The 20,920-nt window shown below is 44.7% G+C and overlaps 3 non-coding genes across 3 annotated transcripts; all 3 read left to right on the top strand.

Moving 5' to 3' along the window:
- Positions 1 to 10,939: 10,939 nt before the first annotated feature.
- On the top strand, positions 10,940 to 11,012 carry trnav-cac (transfer RNA valine (anticodon CAC)). Its single transcript has one exon. It is a non-coding gene; the product is annotated as a tRNA-Val (tRNA).
- A 3,058-nt stretch (positions 11,013 to 14,070) lies between these two features.
- trnav-cac (transfer RNA valine (anticodon CAC)) lies at positions 14,071 to 14,143 on the top strand. The gene has a single exon. It is a non-coding gene; the product is annotated as a tRNA-Val (tRNA).
- Positions 14,144 to 20,333: 6,190 nt separating this feature from the next.
- Positions 20,334 to 20,406, top strand: trnaa-cgc (transfer RNA alanine (anticodon CGC)). Its single transcript has one exon. It is a non-coding gene; the product is annotated as a tRNA-Ala (tRNA).
- Positions 20,407 to 20,920: the final 514 nt, after the last annotated feature.

Genomic DNA, 20,920 nt, shown 5'->3' with positions numbered 1-20,920 from the left:
CTGATAACCACAGTTGAAGGACGTTTTCCTCTTTTTCACGCCAAGTAATGAATAATGGCTTTGACAGCTCATAAAGTTGTGCACACAGAAATTAGCTTTGGAAATGTTCACAACATTGTTGAACATGCACAGATTCCCACTGGGTACAGATTTTTATTTTCCTTTATTCATTCACAGGATGAGGGTGTCGCTGGCACGGCAGCATTTACTGCCCATCCCTAATTGCCCAGAGGGCAGGTAAGAGTCAACCACATTACTGTGGATCTGAGGTCACAATGTTGGCCAGACCAGGTAAGGATGGCAGCTTCATTCCTGAAAGGGCATTAGTGATCCAGATGGGTTTTTCTGACAATCGTTTAATGGTCATCATTAGACTCTAATTTCACAAGTTTTTTTATTGAATTCAAATTCCCCCATCTGCTGCAATAGGCTTTGAACCCAGGTCTCCAGAACACTATCTGGGGTTTTAGATTAACTGCCTCGCGACAATACCACGAGACCAATACTTCCCCACATCGCTGTCCATCTGCACAGAGTGAACAGTGATTTTCTGGTTCATCAGAACTGGGTAATCACACGTATGTTTGCTCAATGATTGAAGGAGTTGTATGTTGATTGGCTATTGACATCCATCTCCGAACCATGTATTCTGGGGTTTGTTTCTGATGATGATTGGAAGCATCATCAGTCTTGTTATCTTTTGGGGATAAAAACAGTTTCAATTAGCTTTCTGCTAAATGCATGGCAATCAATTCTATCTCACAACTCTCAGGCAGATTAGTTTCTTTTGAAGGGCTCTCCATCTCCCCAACCTCCTTCATCCTCACCTCCAACAATACAATAATGTCACAGTCTCTTTGTGACTATGAATGAGATAATCTGATCAGCTGCTTCTTCCCCAGTTCCTGTGTCAAGTTGGATCTTAAACTCCTCTTGCTGCAGTTGTGGTCCTGCATCATTGTACAGTGTTTCTTGTATTTCATGTCTTGGCCTATCAGTGTTCATGATACTGCATGTATTATTTGGGGCCAACAGTGTAAGAGTTTAGCTCATTCCTTCCAAGAACTGCAGTAGAATTGTACTCCAACAAATCATATACAATCAGGGCCCCGCATATTCCCCAACTTGCCTCTTACCATCAAACCAGAGTATCAGTCCTCATTCAACTGTGAGAATTCAGGAGGGCATATCAGTAAAAGCAGCATGAATACCTGAAAATGAGGTGTTAACCTGATGAAGTTCCCAAAGAGGACTACTTGTGTGCCTAACAGCATAAGCATCAAGTGATAGACAGAGTGAAGCAACAGAACAGATCTAAGATTTGCAGTCCATCCAAATCCAGTTGTGAATGAAGTCAGAGCACAGCTGGAGTTCTGAGGACAGTTCTCTTCAAGATATTAACCAACAAGAATGTCAGACTGGATTAATTATCGTAAAACTTAAGTCCGTTTGATATTCATATATTTACAATCAGTGTTCAATTCACCAAATGTAGCTGAAGGTAAAGATAATCTTCAAGTAATTGTCACAGTGGAGACATCTGAATAGTTGGTCAGCAACTTAAAGCCTGTTGTGTTTTGAAAGTAATATTTTTAAAGAGATTTTAAAAAGTAAGTTGACTTGAGTATAATGGAAGAAGTTGATTGGTAGGTAGCTGATAATGTTGTTTTAATCTGAAGTTAATTTAGGATGTGTTAACAAATAAACACATGGTAGGGAATCCCAGCCCCATGGAGTGCAAATCCAGTTCCAAGTGGGAAACCAGGACACGTCTTGTGTGATCGACAACCACAAGAACACGGAGGTGACATGGGAAATATCAGCAACACTCATTTGACTGCAGTTAATGTACTGCACACACTTCTGATCCCCTTATTCCAGGGTTAATGTGATCACACCAGAGAGGATACAGAGGAGATTGATCAGAATGTTTCTACAATTGGAGAATTTCTGCTCTGAGGAAAGGTTGGATAGGCTGGGGATGATTTCCGAGGAGGATGACCTGAGAGTTAATTGAAGTGATAAAATGCTGAGGAATCAAGATCGAGTGTCTAGGAAGGAGCTATTCATTAACTGAGAGGTCAGAAACTGGACGATTTAGATTGAAACAAATTCCCAGAAAGAAGGGGAGAGGAGCATTCATTTCACTCGGAGATGGTGGGGAGCAGGAACTCATTGATGGGGTGGCAGAGGCAGTAACCAGCATCACATTAGAATAAAAGGACATGGATGTAACTGCGATGCTGGAACATTAAGGGCTGTGGACTAAAGTCTGCAGAATGGGATCATTGTGATTTATTTAACATTTCTCCACAATATTAAACTCAAGTCCAATTTGAGAATTTATGAACATCATTCGACCTGAATTCCAAATGTCAGAATAAATTTATCAGAAAGTTACAGCACAGATAGAGGCTACATGGCCTATCCTGCATATGTTGGCTGAAATAGAATGACCCAGGCTTTACAGCGTTCTGTACTCACCAATGAGAGCAACAATTTCAGACTGTGTACTCTGCCCTCAATGCTGTTATAATCTGTTTTTTCAATGTATTTCTTTGACAGCTGCTCACCTTGTTTCCTGGTTTCTTTCCCAGCTCTAACTCCATTCCCCATGGCCTTGAGGGACTACCATTTCTGTAATTTAATGTCTCCTGTCTTCCCCCGTGTGACAGACTGTCTTTTTGTCCTTGTCTCCCTCCCACCTTGCTCACAACTTGTTTCAGTTCTGATTGTTCCCAGACCTCTGTGACTTCACTGCGCCACCTGGGTCAGTGGCACGAGTTTTGAATTCTATTCCTCATGAGATAATCGGAAATCTTTCTGGCTGCAGTTTCCCCCAGATTTTATTTTGAAAAAAAAGAGGATTTGCGTCAGAGTCAAGTATTTGTGAGCCTTTATCCCACAATCCTGAGCACTTAGACATAATATGTGACCCTCCCACAGATGTGCAGGTTTGATGGATTGGCCGTGCTAACATGGCCAGTAGTGTGTAGGTTAGGTGGGTTGAGTTAGCCATGCTAAATGTGGGGTTATGAAGGTAGGGTAGGACAGCAAGTCATTGCATACTGGATGGACCAAATAGTCTCTTTGTGCGCCTAAGGGATTCTGTAATTCTAACTCGTTGTGATTGTTGTCACATTTTCCTAAGTCCAGGTTCATTCAACTCAGGTACACATGCTGCCTTTTGTGTTTTTGTGGGTGCTCAATCAATCCTTTCCTTCTGTTTTACATCAAATTCACACTGTGTGTGAGGGTGGGAATGAATATGTAAATATAAATACTCCAACCGAACCCCCTCACAAGTCAGGAACTGTTTCTGTACTAGCATTACTCACAACAGGAAAATAAAGGTTCAGTCATAAATCTGACAGAGAAACAGTGGGTATAATCACCAGGAAAGGCATAACAGCTTAAAAATCTTTTCTTAAGAAAACAGGAGGCTGAGAGACAACCTGGTACAAGTAGAAAGCTTTGTGTCTGTGTTTTAAGAGATTTGAGGTTGAAATCATTGCGTTTGAAGCATGTTTCATTACTCAAGGTCATCAAAGGTACGATCTAAATGTGCATCTTTCTTACTGCCTATCTGTCTGAGTCAACAATCAGACGGATATGTCATTGTCTGAGTGTTTTCCCAAATCCCTGATTGAATCTGCCTCCTCCCACAATTTCAGGTGCCAGCTGCCTCGAGTCCACCCGCATGGGCATGTTGAAGATCATGACAGGAGAATGGATTGAAACTGAGAGTTCAATGCCAGAATGAAATAGGAAGAAGGAAATAAACAGTATTTTTGGATCCCAGGGGATACATGCTCCAGGATTAGTCCTTATGGGCATTCCCGCAGTAACACGAGACAGCATCCCATGATGAGAGTTAAATCCGGGTGGCAGTAGAAGGAACCACTGAACATGAGCAGGTTTAGTTCAAACACAGGAGGTTTATTCAGTCAGTAACAGTGTGTTCGACATGGAGGTGAAGTGAGCATTGAGGGGAAATGTTACCACAAGCTGCAGATGGATCACTTTCATTCAGCCCTTCAACCCTGCTCTGCCATTCAATAGATCATGGCTGATTTGTGGCCTAAGTTGGAATTTTCAAAACCATTCAAACTCATCAATAAACTACTCTGCACCAGACAAGATCAATATTCAAAAACTAAACATCTGCAAATGCTGGGAAATCAGGAATAATACCAGAAAATGCTGGAAAAAATCAGATCTGGTAGCATTTGTGGAGAGTGAACCTTTGGGTCCAGCGACCGGTCAAGTGACCACCTGCAGCTGACCATTCTGCCTTTTCTGTAACACCCTCTGGAATAGGTTCTGGTGCGAGGGGAATGAGACAGTCAATAACAATTTAGAAAATAGGAGGATGTTCTCAATCAGAATAAAACACATTTTGGTCTTTCACTTTTAATTCAACTGCAAAAATTATTCATTATCATTTCAGAAATAAGATAATAGGCCAGAAATCAACTCTTCATGTCATTGGGTCTGAGAAACTGTTAATTCTGACCTGGTCCAGCCTACAAGTGAATCCAGACATTGAATAACGTGGTTGACTCTGAATCATCTCTTGGGCAGTTAGAATGGATGATAAATGCTGCCCCAGCACGTGATGCCATGATCCCACGAACAAACAAAACAAATCTGATCGCTGTGGTTACTCGTGAACTCGCCGGTGTTTTTGGAAGAGGATGAATGGGAAGGTTTATGGGGTAAAGGCAGAAGACTGGCATTCAGTGATGTGATCCTTTGGAGAGCTGAGGAGCCAATCAGACTCCTTTTGCACAGTAACAATTCTGTGAATATTTCATTCTGAGCCATATAAGGAAATATCCGGGCAGGGTTTGTAAAGAGGTCAGATTGAATGAGGGTCTCAATGAGCACAAGTGAGACACAGGTACAGAGAGGTTTTTGGATAGATTAAATTATATTTTATACATTTGCATAGTCATCAACATGACAGCAGTTAAAACTGGGAGTCTAATTAGAGCAGCAAATAAATATTAAACAGTTACGCAGCTGAAGGGGATGCTGGGTAAAGATACTGTAGTTAGCGTTTATTTTATTCCAGGCACACCAGCCTAGGAGCACATCCTTCCTGCATGTATCCTCTGGAGCTCTTGAAGATTTTTGTTCCTTTGAAGTGTTTCATGTTTAGATACTCCAGAGAAGACAGCTTCAAGCTCCTCAATCTCTCCTGCCAGGGCAATGCTGCTGTTAGAATTCAATTCACTGGTGCATGTTACTGGCTGCTTCATGGACTGAAACTGGCAATTGAGACTGAAAGGTTACTGTATAAAATATCTTCAATGGTATTACCAAACGGGAGTGGTTTTAGGAAAATTACCGGCATTGAGTGCCAGAGCACTTCCTGTTGTGGGGCATCCTGTTTAGATTCAATCTATTGATAACTATTCGAACTGACTTGCACTGGCTCCGTCAAAGTGCTCAGAGCATTATGGCTGTCATCGAAGCTGGTAACAAACTTCTCATGGGTTAAAAATCATAAAAGATAGAGTAGTCTGAATTGCAGAACTGCACACAGTAATCTAGCTAGGATCCCACTGGGCTTCTGTATATCGCACTGACTACAGCAGTTTCCAGCCATCTTCCGCTTTTTTGTTGCAAGTACCTTCGCGGATGACATCAAAAGACGTTCGCTGTTACTGTGTGATACTATAACAATGGAAACAGCTCGATCAATGGAGGCAGCTCAGTCCGCTGGGATGGGTTAATTTCTTCAGTGTCTCCTGCGGATCAGATGCAGTACATTTTATCATTCAGATCATACAGAGTGAGAGCGCTCGAAAAGGCCAATTGGTCACTCGTACCTGTGTCAGCTCGGGAGTTACAAAATATGGGTTCAAGCGGAAACACTGGGGATTGGATCATGTTTCAAGTATTTACGTGAGGCAGGAAGCAGTGAAAGATACACTGTGAAGCGATTAGGATCTGACTACAGGAGCAGCAAATAGGTTGTATAGCGCAGAGGAGAACTTTGAAGTATTAAATTCTGATTGATGGGCCGATCATGCTTTCACTAGGCCACGCTGTTGCAGAAGATAATATGTCAGTGTCTCTCGGAATTGTGATGTCGCAGGCAAATATCACCGTTACTTTGCAGGAAATTCCTTTTTCCAATGTGACGACAGTCTGTATGTAAAATAGCTTCAATATTTAATCCTTTCCCTCAAATAATTCCACTCCTTCTCAGTGTGTTCAATTGTCTTCTTTCTAATTTACCTGTTATTGTGCCTGCATTGAAGTTGCTTTGCTCCTTCTGCGAATCTTTTACAGTCTGGGTGATGTGATGCATTTGTATTGACCCACCTTCTGACAGAATTTTCCACTTCACTTCAGCCCGTCCTAACTTCGCTATCTGATACCATTCCCGTTGTCTGGGTGTTAAGCGCTCGTCTCAGACACAGACTACCCTCACCCAAAATAAACGCAAAACTCAGACACACTGTGATCACTGCAATATACCGGCCACTAAAGCGGACAGCTCGAACTGACAACCGGAAGCGGCAGAGACAGGCCACTATAAATGCCGGAGGAAACAGCACAGAAGCGCGTCACAGGAGGTTCCCAAACACTGAGGATGTCAACTAGACGAAACGTTTGCAAGACAAATTCCCAGCTCCACAACAGAACCACAACAGGGACTCTATTCTCTTCTCATGAGGAAGAATGTACTTATCTCAATCTGTGGAATTCCCTATTCAAAATGCGGTGGATGCCAGGACAATGAGCCAATTTAATGAAGAGATACAGATGTTTAATTTGCAATGAGATGAAGGGTGAGAGAGCAGGCTGGAAAATCCAGCTGAGACCGATGTGAGCTCAATCATCACCGTATTAAATGGTGGGGCTGGTTCTCCTGTGCCCAGTGCTTATCTTCTAACGGTAATAACTGGAAAGCTGAATCCAAAAATCACCAACTTCACCAAAGGAGATTTTCGGAAAATGACAGATAGTCAAGTGCATTAGCATACCAAGCTTAGATAGTGAGGAAGTGTGTAGGAGATAATGATTTTGCAATTTTAAACTCAGGGGAGAGTGTGATTTATGGTTTTAGACTGTGTGGTACATTCACACCGTCCAGAATACTCTGTTGTGGTTACCTATCCTGTACTTTATTACACAGCCAGGGTCTCTGACAATGAAATCCAAAACACCCATGAAACATCGCCTCCCCTCGTAATCTGATAAAAGAATTCTGAGAAGTCTGGTTGAACTTAGAACACAGATGGAAAGCTGGAAGATTAGATCCACTCCCAAGATACTGTGCTTAAACAAAAGGAGACTACAATAGGATGAGGCAGGAGTTGGCTAATGTAGACTGGAAACAAAGACTTTATGGTGGGAAAGTTGACGGACAGTGCAGGAAGATCAAAGCAATTTTTCGAAGTGCTCAGCAAAATTATATATCAGGGAAAAGGAAGGACTGTAGGAAAAGGAGTAATCTGGCATGGGTGGTTCAGGAAATAAGGGAGTCTATCAAACTGAAATAAAATACATAAATATTGGCAAAGACCAAGGAGATTAGAAAAACTTTAAAGATCAACAGAAAGCGGGATGGAATTGGCGGAGAAAAGTGATTAATACCTGTCCCTTGGGCTGGAATAGCAGTTTACCCTGCTAGAGGGGAACCTATTGTGTGGGGAATATATGGCCTCTGAAATTGCTGAAGTACTTAACTGTTACCATTGAGATAATCTTGATCAAGTTAAAAATCACAGCACACTCCAAAGGCTTGTACTTCCAAATAATCCTGTTGGATTACAACTTGGTGATGTGTGGTTTTTAACTTTGTCCACCCCACCACCGGCTCCTCGACATCAGAATCCTGAGAGATACCCCACTGAAACTGAAGCGCCTGTCAGATACTTGAGGGAGTCACAGGGGTGTGGGGGAAGGGTGTGTGGTTTAACCACAAAGTGCTGAACTGAACTAGACTTTCTAACTGCCGTTGCCATGGAGATAATACTGAGAGACAGTCTCTATTCAAAGTCCCAAACCACAAAGGTATACGAATGGGAGCTGTACATCGGACAGGCGGGGAGTTACCTGATGCTGTCTGGAGGTATTTTGTATGTACACTATCCAGGTGTCTGCCATGTCTCATCAATGAAGACTCAAAGAAGACCTCTCACAGTTCTGTGCCGAGTTATTCCTATCCAGCAGGGTTCAGGAATATGAGTACACAGCAGTCAGCCTTCACAGTGGAGGATACGAAGAACAGGGCAGTAATTGATAAGGAGACTGAGGAAGGTGAGGACCTAGATAATAACAATTATCGTGAAAGAGTTAGAGCTGGGCAAGTTAATGGAGCGAAAGGTACACAAGTCTCATTGCCCTGATGGAATACATCCCAGGATACCAGAGTTAGTGGGAGAAATAGGAAATGCACTTAGAATTGTAGAATCTTACAGCAGAGATAGGCCCTTTGGCCCAAACTGGCCCATGCCGACCAGAATGTCCATCCACACGAACCCCATTTCCCTGCACTTGCCCATTTGTTTCTGACCCTTTCCTATCCATGTATGTGTCCAAATGCCTTTTCCCTGTTGTGAGTGTTCCTGCCTGACCCACTTCCACTGGTAGTTCATTCCATATACATACCACCATCTGTCTAAAACAGTTGCCCCTCAGCTTCCCTTTTATTCTTTCTCCTCTAACCTTAAACTGATCTAATCAAGCCATCCAATCCTTGAGTTCCTGGGAAAAGGATGAGTGCATTCACCTTATCCATGACCCTCATGGTCTTATACACTTCTAGAAAATAACCCACTCAGTTTCCTCTGCACAAAACGTAAAATCCTCACTTGTCCAACCTCTCCCTTTAACACAGATCCCTGAGCGCTGGCAACATCCTTTTAAATTGTTCTGCACTTTTTACTGTTTCATACAGGAAAATACATTACATTCATCATATTCTAACTATTTCCCCACGGTGCTGGAACCGACATGACAATGCAAATGGATTACAATCCCTGATCGAGAATGAACTCCTTGACAACAATCCCGTTTTCATAGTGTTTCGCATGGTGCAGGTATACTTGTGTCTTTCTGGTTGTATGGTTAATTCTCACAGATACATTTGGAGCTGAAAGGAGTCTGAGAAGATAGACTCAGCTTACCATTGATTTTTGTCTGGATTGATGGGCTCGCATTATCTGCTGCGAAATTGATATTGTCGATGGGCACATCCCAGCAGCTGTGCGAGTCTGAGAGGGATCATGGAACCATTTTCATGTGACTTGGCATCTGTTGTTATGCAGGAGAGCACAGTTGGAAATGCAAGAAAATGGTGGGAGCGGCCGCCTGGTAGTGTGGCCGAGCGGTCTAAGGCGCTGGATCCAGGTTCCAGTCTCGAAAGGGGCGTGGGTTCGGATCCCACCACTGCCATTTCTGCAGATCAACTCCAACGCTGCAGCTTGTTAAAATGCTGTTTCTGTCCCCACTGTATTGATGTTGAAAACAAAAGTAAAATGGCTTTGCTTCCCGGGGAATTAACTGTGGTGTGGGATAGTGCCGAATATTTCAAAGTGTCTCTGTCTGTCATGATCGTGTTCGCCTCCCGCGCAGAAAATCGCAAGCAGCTGTGCTGTTCCAGGCAAGTTGAGCTTGTACTGGAACCGAATGGAGACCGGTATTTCATCGCTGTTGTGAAACAAAGTTCTTGGGTGACTCGACTCGTCGTTATTCGGTTTTTCGGCCAATGGGAAAATCGTTCCAACGAATTTCGATGTGATATGTTGTTGAATTTTTCCCATTTCCTTCGTTTCCGTCCTGGAGACATCGGAAGGGAAAGGTAATCTAATCGAGACTGTGATTGGTGAAATTCACTTTTTATGGCCCATTCTTATTAGGTTCTTTCTTTCACTCTTTTCAGTATTGTCTGGGAAGTGGTGGTTCCCTAAGGCTGCAGCATGTGTGAAAGAGTAGTTTGGAATTGTCCTGTTGTTAGTTGTGAGATTACTTTATAAATCATGCCCTCGGACTGTCTCACATTTAGCATTCATGCATCTCTGTGTCTGAAAATGCATTAGGTATGCCAGCTTTGTTTGTGTTCCGTGTTAAATGCTTTCTGTTTTGCGATTCGCTCAATACTTTACGAGTTAACAGCGTTTCTGAGGAAACTTCCAGCTGCAAAAGTCCTTAACTGAGGATCTGGGAAAATTTCACAGAGTATGGTCAGTCGGAGCAAAAGTAAGGAAGTCGTTCCTTTCTGCAGTGTTTCGCAATACTACCTTTCCCGTGAGCATCGAACACAGTAAAGGATTGTGCCACAGACTGCGACGGCAAGCTCCGCTAAAAAGTAATCCTTTAAAGCAGGTGTAAGCAACACAACGTTTTTGGGGGACACCGCGTGGAAACAGATCCTTCGGTGTATCTCGTCCATGCTCAGCACATAGCCAAATATAAACAAGTCCGGTTCCCCAGTATTTGGCCCCAAACCCTCTCAACCCATCCTATCCAGAAACTCATGCAATTTTCTGAGCCTCCTCCGCTTCCTCTGGTAGCTCATTCGATACACGCACAACCTTCTGTGTGGGAAATGTGCCTCAGGTCCTTTGTCAATTTCAGCCCACTCACCTTAAACCTATGCTCTCGAGTTTTCAACTCACCCCAACTTGGGTAAAACACGTAAATACTCAGTTTCCAACCCTTCCATTAGATCATGTCGCAGTCGTTACGCTGCAGGGAAAGTCGTCCCAGCCTAGTCCACCTCGCCCTACGGTCCAAACATTGACCACATCCTTGTCTATGTTTTATCATCAATTTCACGTGTCTTTTTTTAAATGTTTTGAAGATGTCAATTACGCTGGACAACAACGAGCTATTGGAAACAGAAAGGTGAAACGAAGAATGGCTTCAACTTTCAGTGCTGGATGCCCCTGAGCTGCCGGACGGGCGGCTGCGGCTTGTTTCTGTAGTGTAGTGGTCATCACGTTCGCCTCACACGCGAAAGGTCCCCAGTTCGAAACTGGGCAGAAACTGCTTTGTTCTTCAACGGCAGCCTTTTACATGGGCAAGAACGGTGCTTTCTTGCTTGCTTTCCCATCTGCAAACCTGCCTTCGAAGTTGCTTGAACAAATCTGCTCGCGTAGTGAAATGTAATGCAATTCCATTTAATGACTGTGCAAAGAAATGTAAAGTTTTTATCCAAACTGGTTCTGATCATATGCAATTCTGTTTGAGAGTGTAGTTACCCCCTTCTGATTCTTCTACGAAAAGCTGTACCGCATTTGCATTCCTTGCGCAGGCGGCTCGGTTCAAAGACAGGGAAGAAGCGGATGCGCTGGTGTCACAGTGCACCACGGATTCCTGAACTTGTCTGTCTGTTAAATGTCCCCCAAAGGCGTCTCTGAAAGGCCTCGTTTGGAAGCTGTCTGTCGTTATTCAACGTAGGAGAATTGGCACCAGAGGTCCTGAATCATGTTTTGGAGCAGTTCGCACTTGAGTGGCTGTTTCAATCAGCAACAGCAATGAAAGACATTACACTCTCAGAGGAAACTCTGGACCTGTGCTTTCATGGTGTCGCTAGTATTAAGGTGCGCCAGAGACCTAAGCCACGTTGGAACTGAAACGGAGGAATCGACAGAGAGGTTACAGAATGACATCGCATCCATTTGGTATTCTTGAAATCACTGAGGAGCAGGAAAATGTAAACGGGGAAGTCGAGTGGGGAAGTCAGGCAGTTGCAGCTCTGGAGAAACTCCTTCTTTGTGACTCACTCAGCAACCAGACACGTGAAGGTGACTCAGAGGCGTGAGAGCTCTTCACATCGAGAACAAAAAGCAATCAAGGGCAGTTAGCACCTCTTCCGGAGTGGGGGTGGGGTGAGGTAATTACCTTTTGACTTTGTTACTATGTTGAGAAACTGCCTTTTAGATTGAAGCGAACAGAAACTGCATTTCTAATAAGCACCATGGAATTGAGCAAAATTTATTGAGTCGCTTCTCGTCGATTCCCACACAGGTTTCCAACTCAGTTGCTATCCATGTGGCTGATGTCCAGGAGTGAACATCTCTGCAGCAAATTGCACGGTGAGGGTAAAAGGCAAGGAAAGTGTCATCTAGAACTGGCTCCGAGGTCAGAGCATCGTCACAATGCGATCTGTCGCTCTCGGATTGGAATGCGACCTCCGGTTTTAGGGTGGAGAACATTGTTTGGGACTCTTTTTCTGCAAAACAGACACAGTGACTGAAATGACGCTGCACGGTATGATGTGGAACACGGCTTTGTGCATTTTCCCTGTAGTCCGGTGTGCTTCATGTTCCGTGTAAACGTGAAACTTGCCCTGTTTCAAGCAATGGGTGAAATCATTTAGCAAAGCAAGAATCGAAATTGCAGTAATGTCAAGCAGCTCGTGGTTATTTGACCAAATCATAACCGAACATATATTCTCACAGATACATTTGGAGCTGAAAGGAGTCTGAGAAGATAGACTCAGCTTACCATTGAGTTTTGTCTGGATTGATGGGCTCTCATTATCTGCTGCGAAATTGATATTGTAGACGGGCACATCCCAGCAGCTGTGCGAGTCGGAGAGGGATCATGGAACCATTTTCATGTGACTTGGCATCTGTTGTTATGCAGGAGAGCACAGTTGGAAACGCAAGAAAATGGTGCGCGCGGCCGGCTGGTAGTGTGGCCGAGCGGTCTAAGGCGCTGGATCCAGGTTCCAGTCTCGAAAGGGGCGTGGGTTCGGATCCCACCACTGCCATTTCTGCAGATCAACTCCAACGCTGCAGCTTGTTAAAATGCTGTTTCTGTCCCCACTGTATTGATGTTGAAAACAAAAGTAAAATGGCGTTGCTTCCCGGGGAATTAACTGTGGTGTGGGATAGTGCCGAATATTTCAAAGTGTCTCTGTCTGTCATGATCGTGTTCGCCTCCCGCGCAGAAAATCGCAAGCAGCTGTGCTGTTCCAGGCAAGTTGAGCTTGTACTGGAACCGAATGGAGACCGGTATTTCATCGCTGTTGTGAAACAAAGTCCCTGGGTGACTCGACTCGTCGTTATTTGGTTTTTCGGCCAATGGGAAAATCGTTCCAACGAATTTCGATGTGATATGTTGTTGAATTTCTCCCATTTGTGAGATTACTTTATAAATCATGCCCTCGGACTGTCTCACATTTAGCATTCATGCATCTCTGTGTCTGAAAATGCATTAGGTATGCCAGCTTTGTTTGTGTTCCGTGTTAAATGCTTTCTGTTTTGCGATTCGCTCAATACTTTACGAGTTAACAGCGTTTCTGAGGAAACTTCCAGCTGCAAAAGTCCTTAACTGAGGATCTGGGAAAATTTCACAGAGTATGGTCAGTCGGAGCAAAAGTAAGGAAGTCGTTCCTTTCTGCAGTGTTTCGCAATACTACCTTTCCCGTGAGCATCGAACACAGTAAAGGATTGTGCCACAGACTGCGACGGCAAGCTCCGCTAAAAAGTAATCCTTTAAAGCAGGTGTAAGCAACACAACGTTTTTGGGGGACACCGCGTGGAAACAGATCCTTCGGTGTATCTCGTCCATGCTCAGCACATAGCCAAATATAAACAAGTCCGGTTCCCCAGTATTTGGCCCCAAACCCTCTCAACCCATCCTATCCAGAAACTCATGCAATTTTCTGAGCCTCCTCCGCTTCCTCTGGTAGCTCATTCGATACACGCACAACCTTCTGTGTGGGAAATGTGCCTCAGGTCCTTTGTCAATTTCAGCCCACTCACCTTAAACCTATGCTCTCGAGTTTTCAACTCACCCCAACTTGGGTAAAACACGTAAATACTCATTTTCCAACCCTTCCATTAGATCATGTCGCAGTCGTTACGCTGCAGGGAAAGTCGTCCCAGCCTAGTCCACCTCGCCCTACGGTCCAAACATTGACCACATCCTTGTCTATGTTTTATCATCAATTTCACGTGTCTTTTTTTAAATGTTTTGAAGATGTCAATTACGCTGGACAACAACGAGCTATTGGAAACAGAAAGGTGAAACGAAGAATGGCTTCAACTTTCAGTGCTGGATGCCCCTGAGCTGCCGGACGGGCGGCTGCGGCTTGTTTCTGTAGTGTAGTGGTCATCACGTTCGCCTCACACGCGAAAGGTCCCCAGTTCGAAACTGGGCAGAAACTGCTTTGTTCTTCAACGGCAGCCTTTTACATGGGCAAGAACGGTGCTTTCTTGCTTGCTTTCCCATCTGCAAACCTGCCTTCGAAGTTGCTTGAACAAATCTGCTCGCGTAGTGAAATGTAATGCAATTCCATTTAATGACTGTGCAAAGAATTGTAAAGTTTTTATCCAAACTGGTTCTGATCATATGCAATTCTGTTTGAGAGTGTAGTTACCCCCTTCTGATTCTTCTACGAAAAGCAGTACCGCATTTGCATTCCTTGCGCAGGCGGCTCGGTTCAAAGACAGGGAAGAAGCTGATGCGCTGGTGTCACAGTGCACCACGGATTCCTGAACTTGTCTGTCTGTTAAATGTCCCCCAAAGGCGTCTCTGAAAGGCCTCGTTTGGAAGCTGTCTGTCGTTATTCAACGTACGAGAATTGGCACCAGAGGTCCTGAATCATGTTTTGGAGCAGTTCGCACTTGAGTGGCTGTTTCAATCAGCAACAGCAATGAAAGACATTACACTCTCAGAGGAAACTCTGGACCTGTGCTTTCATGGTGTCGCTAGTATTAAGGTGCGCCAGAGACCTAAGCCACGTTGGAACTGAAACGGAGGAATCGACAGAGAGGTTACAGAATGACATCGCATCCATTTGGTATTCTTGAAATCACTGAGGAGCAGGAAAATGTAAACGGGGAAGTCGAGTGGGGAAGTCAGGCAGTTGCAGCTCTGGAGAAACTCCTTCTTTGTGACTCACTCAGCAACCAGACACGTGAAGGTGACTCAGAGGCGTGAGAGCTCTTCACATCGAGAACAAAAAGCAATCAAGGGCAGTTAGCACCTCTTCCGGAGTGGGGGTGGGGTGAGGTAATTACCTTTTGACTTTGTTACTATGTTGAGAAACTGCCTTTTAGATTGAAGTGAACAGAAACTGCATTTCTAATAAGCACCATGGAATTGAGCAAAATTTATTGAGTCGCTTCTCGTCGATTCCCACACAGGTTTCCGACTCAGTTGGTATCCATGTGGCTGATGTCCAGGAGTGAACATCTCTGCAGCAAATTGCACGGTTAGGGTAAAAGGCAAGGAAAGTGGCATCTAGAACTGGCTCCGAGGTCAGAGCATCCTCACAATGTAATCTGTCGTTCTCGAATAGGAATGCGACCTCCGGTTTTAGGGTGGAGTACATTGTTTGGGACTCTTTTTCTGCAAAACAGGCACAGTGACTGAAATTACGCTGCACGGTATGATGTGGAACACGGCTTTGTGCATTTTCCCTGTAGTCCGGTGTGCTTCATGTTCCGTGTAAACGTGAAACTTGCCCTGTTTCAAGCAATGGGTGAAATCATTTAGCAAAGCAAGAATCGAAATTGCAGTAATGTCAAGCAGCTCGTGGTTATTTGACCAAATCATAACCGAACATATATTCTCACAGATACATTTGGAGCTGAAAGGAGTCTGAGAAGATAGACTCAGCTTACCATTGAGTTTTGTCTGGATTGATGGGCTCTCATTATCTGCTGCGAAATTGATATTGTAGACGGGCACATCCCAGCAGCTGTGCGAGTCGGAGAGGGATCATGGAACCATTTTCATGTGACTTGGCATCTGTTGTTATGCAGGAGAGCACAGTTGGAAACGCAAGAAAATGGTGCGCGCGGCCGGCTGGTAGTGTGGCCGAGCGGTCTAAGGCGCTGGATCCAGGTTCCAGTCTCGAAAGGGGCGTGGGTTCGGATCCCACCACTGCCATTTCTGCAGATCAACTCCAACGCTGCAGCTTGTTAAAATGCTGTTTCTGTCCCCACTGTATTGATGTTGAAAACAAAAGTAAAATGGCTTTGCTTCCCGGGGAATTAACTGTGGTGTGGGATAGTGCCGAATATTTCAAAGTGTCTCTGTCTGTCATGATCGTGTTCGCCTCCCGCGCAGAAAATCGCAAGCAGCTGTGCTGTTCCAGGCAAGTTGAGCTTGTACTGGAACCGAATGGAGACCGGTATTTCATCGCTGTTGTGAAACAAAGTCCCTGGGTGACTCGACTCGTCGTTATTTGGTTTTTCGGCCAATGGGAAAATCGTTCCAACGAATTTCGATGTGATATGTTGTTGAATTTCTCCCATTTGTGAGATTACTTTATAAATCATGCCCTCGGACTGTCTCACATTTAGCATTCATGCATCTCTGTGTCTGAAAATGCATTAGGTATGCCAGCTTTGTTTGTGTTCCGTGTTAAATGCTTTCTGTTTTGCGATTCGCTCAATACTTTACGAGTTAACAGCGTTTCTGAGGAAACTTCCAGCTGCAAAAGTCCTTAACTGAGGATCTGGGAAAATTTCACAGAGTATGGTCAGTCGGAGCAAAAGTAAGGAAGTCGTTCCTTTCTGCAGTGTTTCGCAATACTACCTTTCCCGTGAGCATCGAACACAGTAAAGGATTGTGCCACAGACTGCGACGGCAAGCTCCGCTAAAAAGTAATCCTTTAAAGCAGGTGTAAGCAACACAACGTTTTTGGGGGACACCGCGTGGAAACAGATCCTTCGGTGTATCTCGTCCATGCTCAGCACATAGCCAAATATAAACAAGTCCGTTTCCCCAGTATTTGGCCCCAAACCCTCTCAACCCATCCTATCCAGAAACTCATGCAATTTTCTGAGTCTCCTCCGCTTCCTCTGGTAGCTCATTCGATACACGCACAACATTCTGTGTGGGAAATGTGCCTCAGGTCCTTTGTCAATTTCAGCCCACTCACCTTAAACCTATGCTCTCGAGTTTTCAACTCACCCCAACTTGGGTAAAACACGTAAATACTCAGTTTCCAACCCTTCCATTAGATCATGTCGCAGTCGTTACGCTGCAGGGAAAGTCGTCCCAGCCTAGTCCACCTCGCCCTACGGTCCAAACATTGACCACATCCTTGTCTATGTTTTATCATCAATTTCACGTGTCTTTTTTTAAATGTTTTGAAGATGTCAATTACGCTGGACAACAACGAGCTATTGGAAACAGAAAGGTGAAACGAAGAATGGCTTCAACTTTCAGTGCTGGATGCCCCGGAGCTGCGGGACGGGCGGCTGCGGCTTGTTTCTGTAGTGTTGTGGTCATCACGTTCGCCTCACACGCGAAAGGTCCCCAGTTCGAAACTGGGCAGAAACTGCTTTGTTCTTCAACGGCAGCCTTTTACATGGGCAAGAACGGTGCTTTCTTGCTTGCTTTCCCATCTGCAAACCTGCCTTCGAAGTTGCTTGAACAAATCTGCTCGCGTAGTGAAATGTAATGCAATTCCATTTAATGACTGTGCAAAGAAATGTAAAGTTTTTATCCAAACTGGTTCTGATCATATGCAATTCTGTTTGAGAGTGTAGTTACCCCCTTCTGATTCTTCTACGAAAAGCAGTACCGCATTTGCATTCCTTGCGCAGGCGGCTCGGTTCAAAGACAGGGAAGAAGCTGATGCGCTGGTGTCACAGTGCACCACGGATTCCTGAACTTGTCTGTCTGTTAAATGTCCCCCAAAGGCGTCTCTGAAAGGCCTCGTTTGGAAGCTGTCTGTCGTTATTCAACGTACGAGAATTGGCACCAGAGGTCCTGAATCATGTTTTGGAGCAGTTCGCACTTGAGTGGCTCTTTCAATCAGCAACAGCAATGAAAGAAATTACACTCTCAGAGGAACCTCTGGACCTGTGCTTTCATGGTGTCGCTAGTATTAAGGTGCGCCCCGAGACCTAAGCCACGTTGGAACTGAAACGGAGGAATCGACAGAGAGGTTACAGAATGACATCGCATCCATTTGGTATTCTTGAAATCACTGAGGAGCAGGAAAATGTAAACGGGGAAGTCGAGTGGGGAAGTCAGGCAGTTGCAGCTCTGGAGAAACTCCTTCTTTGTGACTCACTCAGCAACCAGACACGTGAAGGTGACTCAGAGGCGTGAGAGCTCTTCACATCGAGAACAAAAAGCAATCAAGGGCAGTTAGCACCTCTTCCGGAGTGGGGGTGGGGTGAGGTAATTACCTTTTGACTTTGTTACTATGTTGAGAAACTGCCTTTTAGATTGTAGTGAACAGAAACTGCATTTCTAATAAGCACCATGGAATTGAGCAAAATTTATTGAGTCGCTTCTCGTCGATTCCCACACAGGTTTCCAACTCAGTTGCTATCCATGTGGCTGATGTCCAGGAGTGAACATCTCTGCAGCAAATTGCACGGTTAGGGTAAAAGGCAAGGAAAGTGGCATCTAGAACTGGCTCCGAGGTCAGAGCATCCTCACAATGTAATCTGTCGTTCTCGAATAGGAATGCGACCTCCGGTTTTAGGGTGGAGTACATTGTTTGGGACTCTTTTTCTGCAAAACAGGCACAGTGACTGAAATTACGCTGCACGGTATGATGTGGAACACGGCTTTGTGCATTTTCCCTGTAGTCCGGTGTGCTTCATGTTCCGTGTAAACGTGAAACTTGCCCTGTTTCAAGCAATGGGTGAAATCATTTAGCAAAGCAAGAATCGAAATTGCAGTAATGTCAAGCAGCTCGTGGTTATTTGACCAAATCATAACCGAACATATATTCTCACAGATACATTTGGAGCTGAAAGGAGTCTGAGAAGATAGACTCAGCTTACCATTGAGTTTTGTCTGGATTGATGGGCTCTCATTATCTGCTGCGAAATTGATATTGTAGACGGGCACATCCCAGCAGCTGTGCGAGTCGGAGAGGGATCATGGAACCATTTTCATGTGACTTGGCATCTGTTGTTATGCAGGAGAGCACAGTTGGAAACGCAAGAAAATGGTGCGCGCGGCCGGCTGGTAGTGTGGCCGAGCGGTCTAAGGCGCTGGATCCAGGTTCCAGTCTCGAAAGGGGCGTGGGTTCGGATCCCACCACTGCCATTTCTGCAGATCAACTCCAACGCTGCAGCTTGTTAAAATGCTGTTTCTGTCCCCACTGTATTGATGTTGAAAACAAAAGTAAAATGGCTTTGCTTCCCGGGGAATTAACTGTGGTGTGGGATAGTGCCGAATATTTCAAAGTGTCTCTGTCTGTCATGATCGTGTTCGCCTCCCGCGCAGAAAATCGCAAGCAGCTGTGCTGTTCCAGGCAAGTTGAGCTTGTACTGGAACCGAATGGAGACCGGTATTTCATCGCTGTTGTGAAACAAAGTCCCTGGGTGACTCGACTCGTCGTTATTTGGTTTTTCGGCCAATGGGAAAATCGTTCCAACGAATTTCGATGTGATATGTTGTTGAATTTCTCCCATTTGTGAGATTACTTTATAAATCATGCCCTCGGACTGTCTCACATTTAGCATTCATGCATCTCTGTGTCTGAAAATGCATTAGGTATGCCAGCTTTGTTTGTGTTCCGTGTTAAATGCTTTCTGTTTTGCGATTCGCTCAATACTTTACGAGTTAACAGCGTTTCTGAGGAAACTTCCAGCTGCAAAAGTCCTTAACTGAGGATCTGGGAAAATTTCACAGAGTATGGTCAGTCGGAGCAAAAGTAAGGAAGTCGTTCCTTTCTGCAGTGTTTCGCAATACTACCTTTCCCGTGAGCATCGAACACAGTAAAGGATTGTGCCACAGACTGCGACGGCAAGCTCCGCTAAAAAGTAATCCTTTAAAGCAGGTGTAAGCAACACAACGTTTTTGGGGGACACCGCGTGGAAACAGATCCTTCGGTGTATCTCGTCCATGCTCAGCACATAGCCAAATATAAACAAGTCCGGTTCCCCAGTATTTGGCCCCAAACCCTCTCAACCCATCCTATCCAGAAACTCATGCAATTTTCTGAGCCTCCTCCGCTTCCTCTGGTAGCTCATTCGATACACGCACAACATTCTGTGTGGGAAATGTGCCTCAGGTCCTTTGTCAATTTCAGCCCACTCACCTTAAACCTATGCTCTCGAGTTTTCAACTCACCCCAACTTGGGTAAAACACGTAAATACTCAGTTTCCAACCCTTCCATTAGATCATGTCGCAGTCGTTACGCTGCAGGGAAAGTCGTCCCAGCCTAGTCCACCTCGCCCTACGGTCCAAACATTGACCACATCCTTGTCTATGTTTTATCATCAATTTCACGTGTCTTTTTTTAAATGTTTTGAAGATGTCAATTACGCTGGACAACAACGAGCTATTGGAAACAGAAAGGTGAAACGAAGAATGGCTTCAACTTTCAGTGCTGGATGCCCCTGAGCTGCCAGACGTGCGGTTGCGGCTTGTTTCTGTAGTGTAGTGGTCATCACGTTCGCCTCGCACGCGAAAGGTCCCCAGTTCGAAACTGGGCAGAAACTGCTTTGTTCTTCAACGGCAGCCTTTTACATGGGCAAGAACGGTGCTTTCTTGCTTGCTTTCCCATCTGCAAACCTGCCTTCGAAGTTGCTTGAACAAATCTGCTCGCGTAGTGAAATGTAATGCAATTCCATTTAATGACTGTGCAAAGAAATGTAAAGTTTTTATCCAAACTGGTTCTGATCATATGCAATTCTGTTTGAGAGTGTAGTTACCCCCTTCTGATTCTTCTACGAAAAGCAGTACCGCATTTGCATTCCTTGCGCAGGCGGCTCGGTTCAAAGACAGGGAAGAAGCTGATGCGCTGGTGTCACAGTGCACCACGGATTCCTGAACTTGTCTGTCTGTTAAATGTCCCCCAAAGGCGTCTCTGAAAGGCCTCGTTTGGAAGCTGTCTGTCGTTATTCAACGTACGAGAATTGGCACCAGAGGTCCTGAATCATGTTTTGGAGCAGTTCGCACTTGAGTGGCTGTTTCAATCAGCAACAGCAATGACAGAAATTACACTCTCAGAGG

The sequence above is a fragment of the Chiloscyllium punctatum genome, chromosome 13, assembly GCF_047496795.1.
Source record: "Chiloscyllium punctatum isolate Juve2018m chromosome 13, sChiPun1.3, whole genome shotgun sequence".
Classification (NCBI taxonomy): Eukaryota; Metazoa; Chordata; class Chondrichthyes; order Orectolobiformes; family Hemiscylliidae; genus Chiloscyllium; species Chiloscyllium punctatum.
The sequence above is the reverse complement of the archived record's forward strand: the minus strand, read 5'-3'. Positions and strand labels throughout refer to the sequence as shown.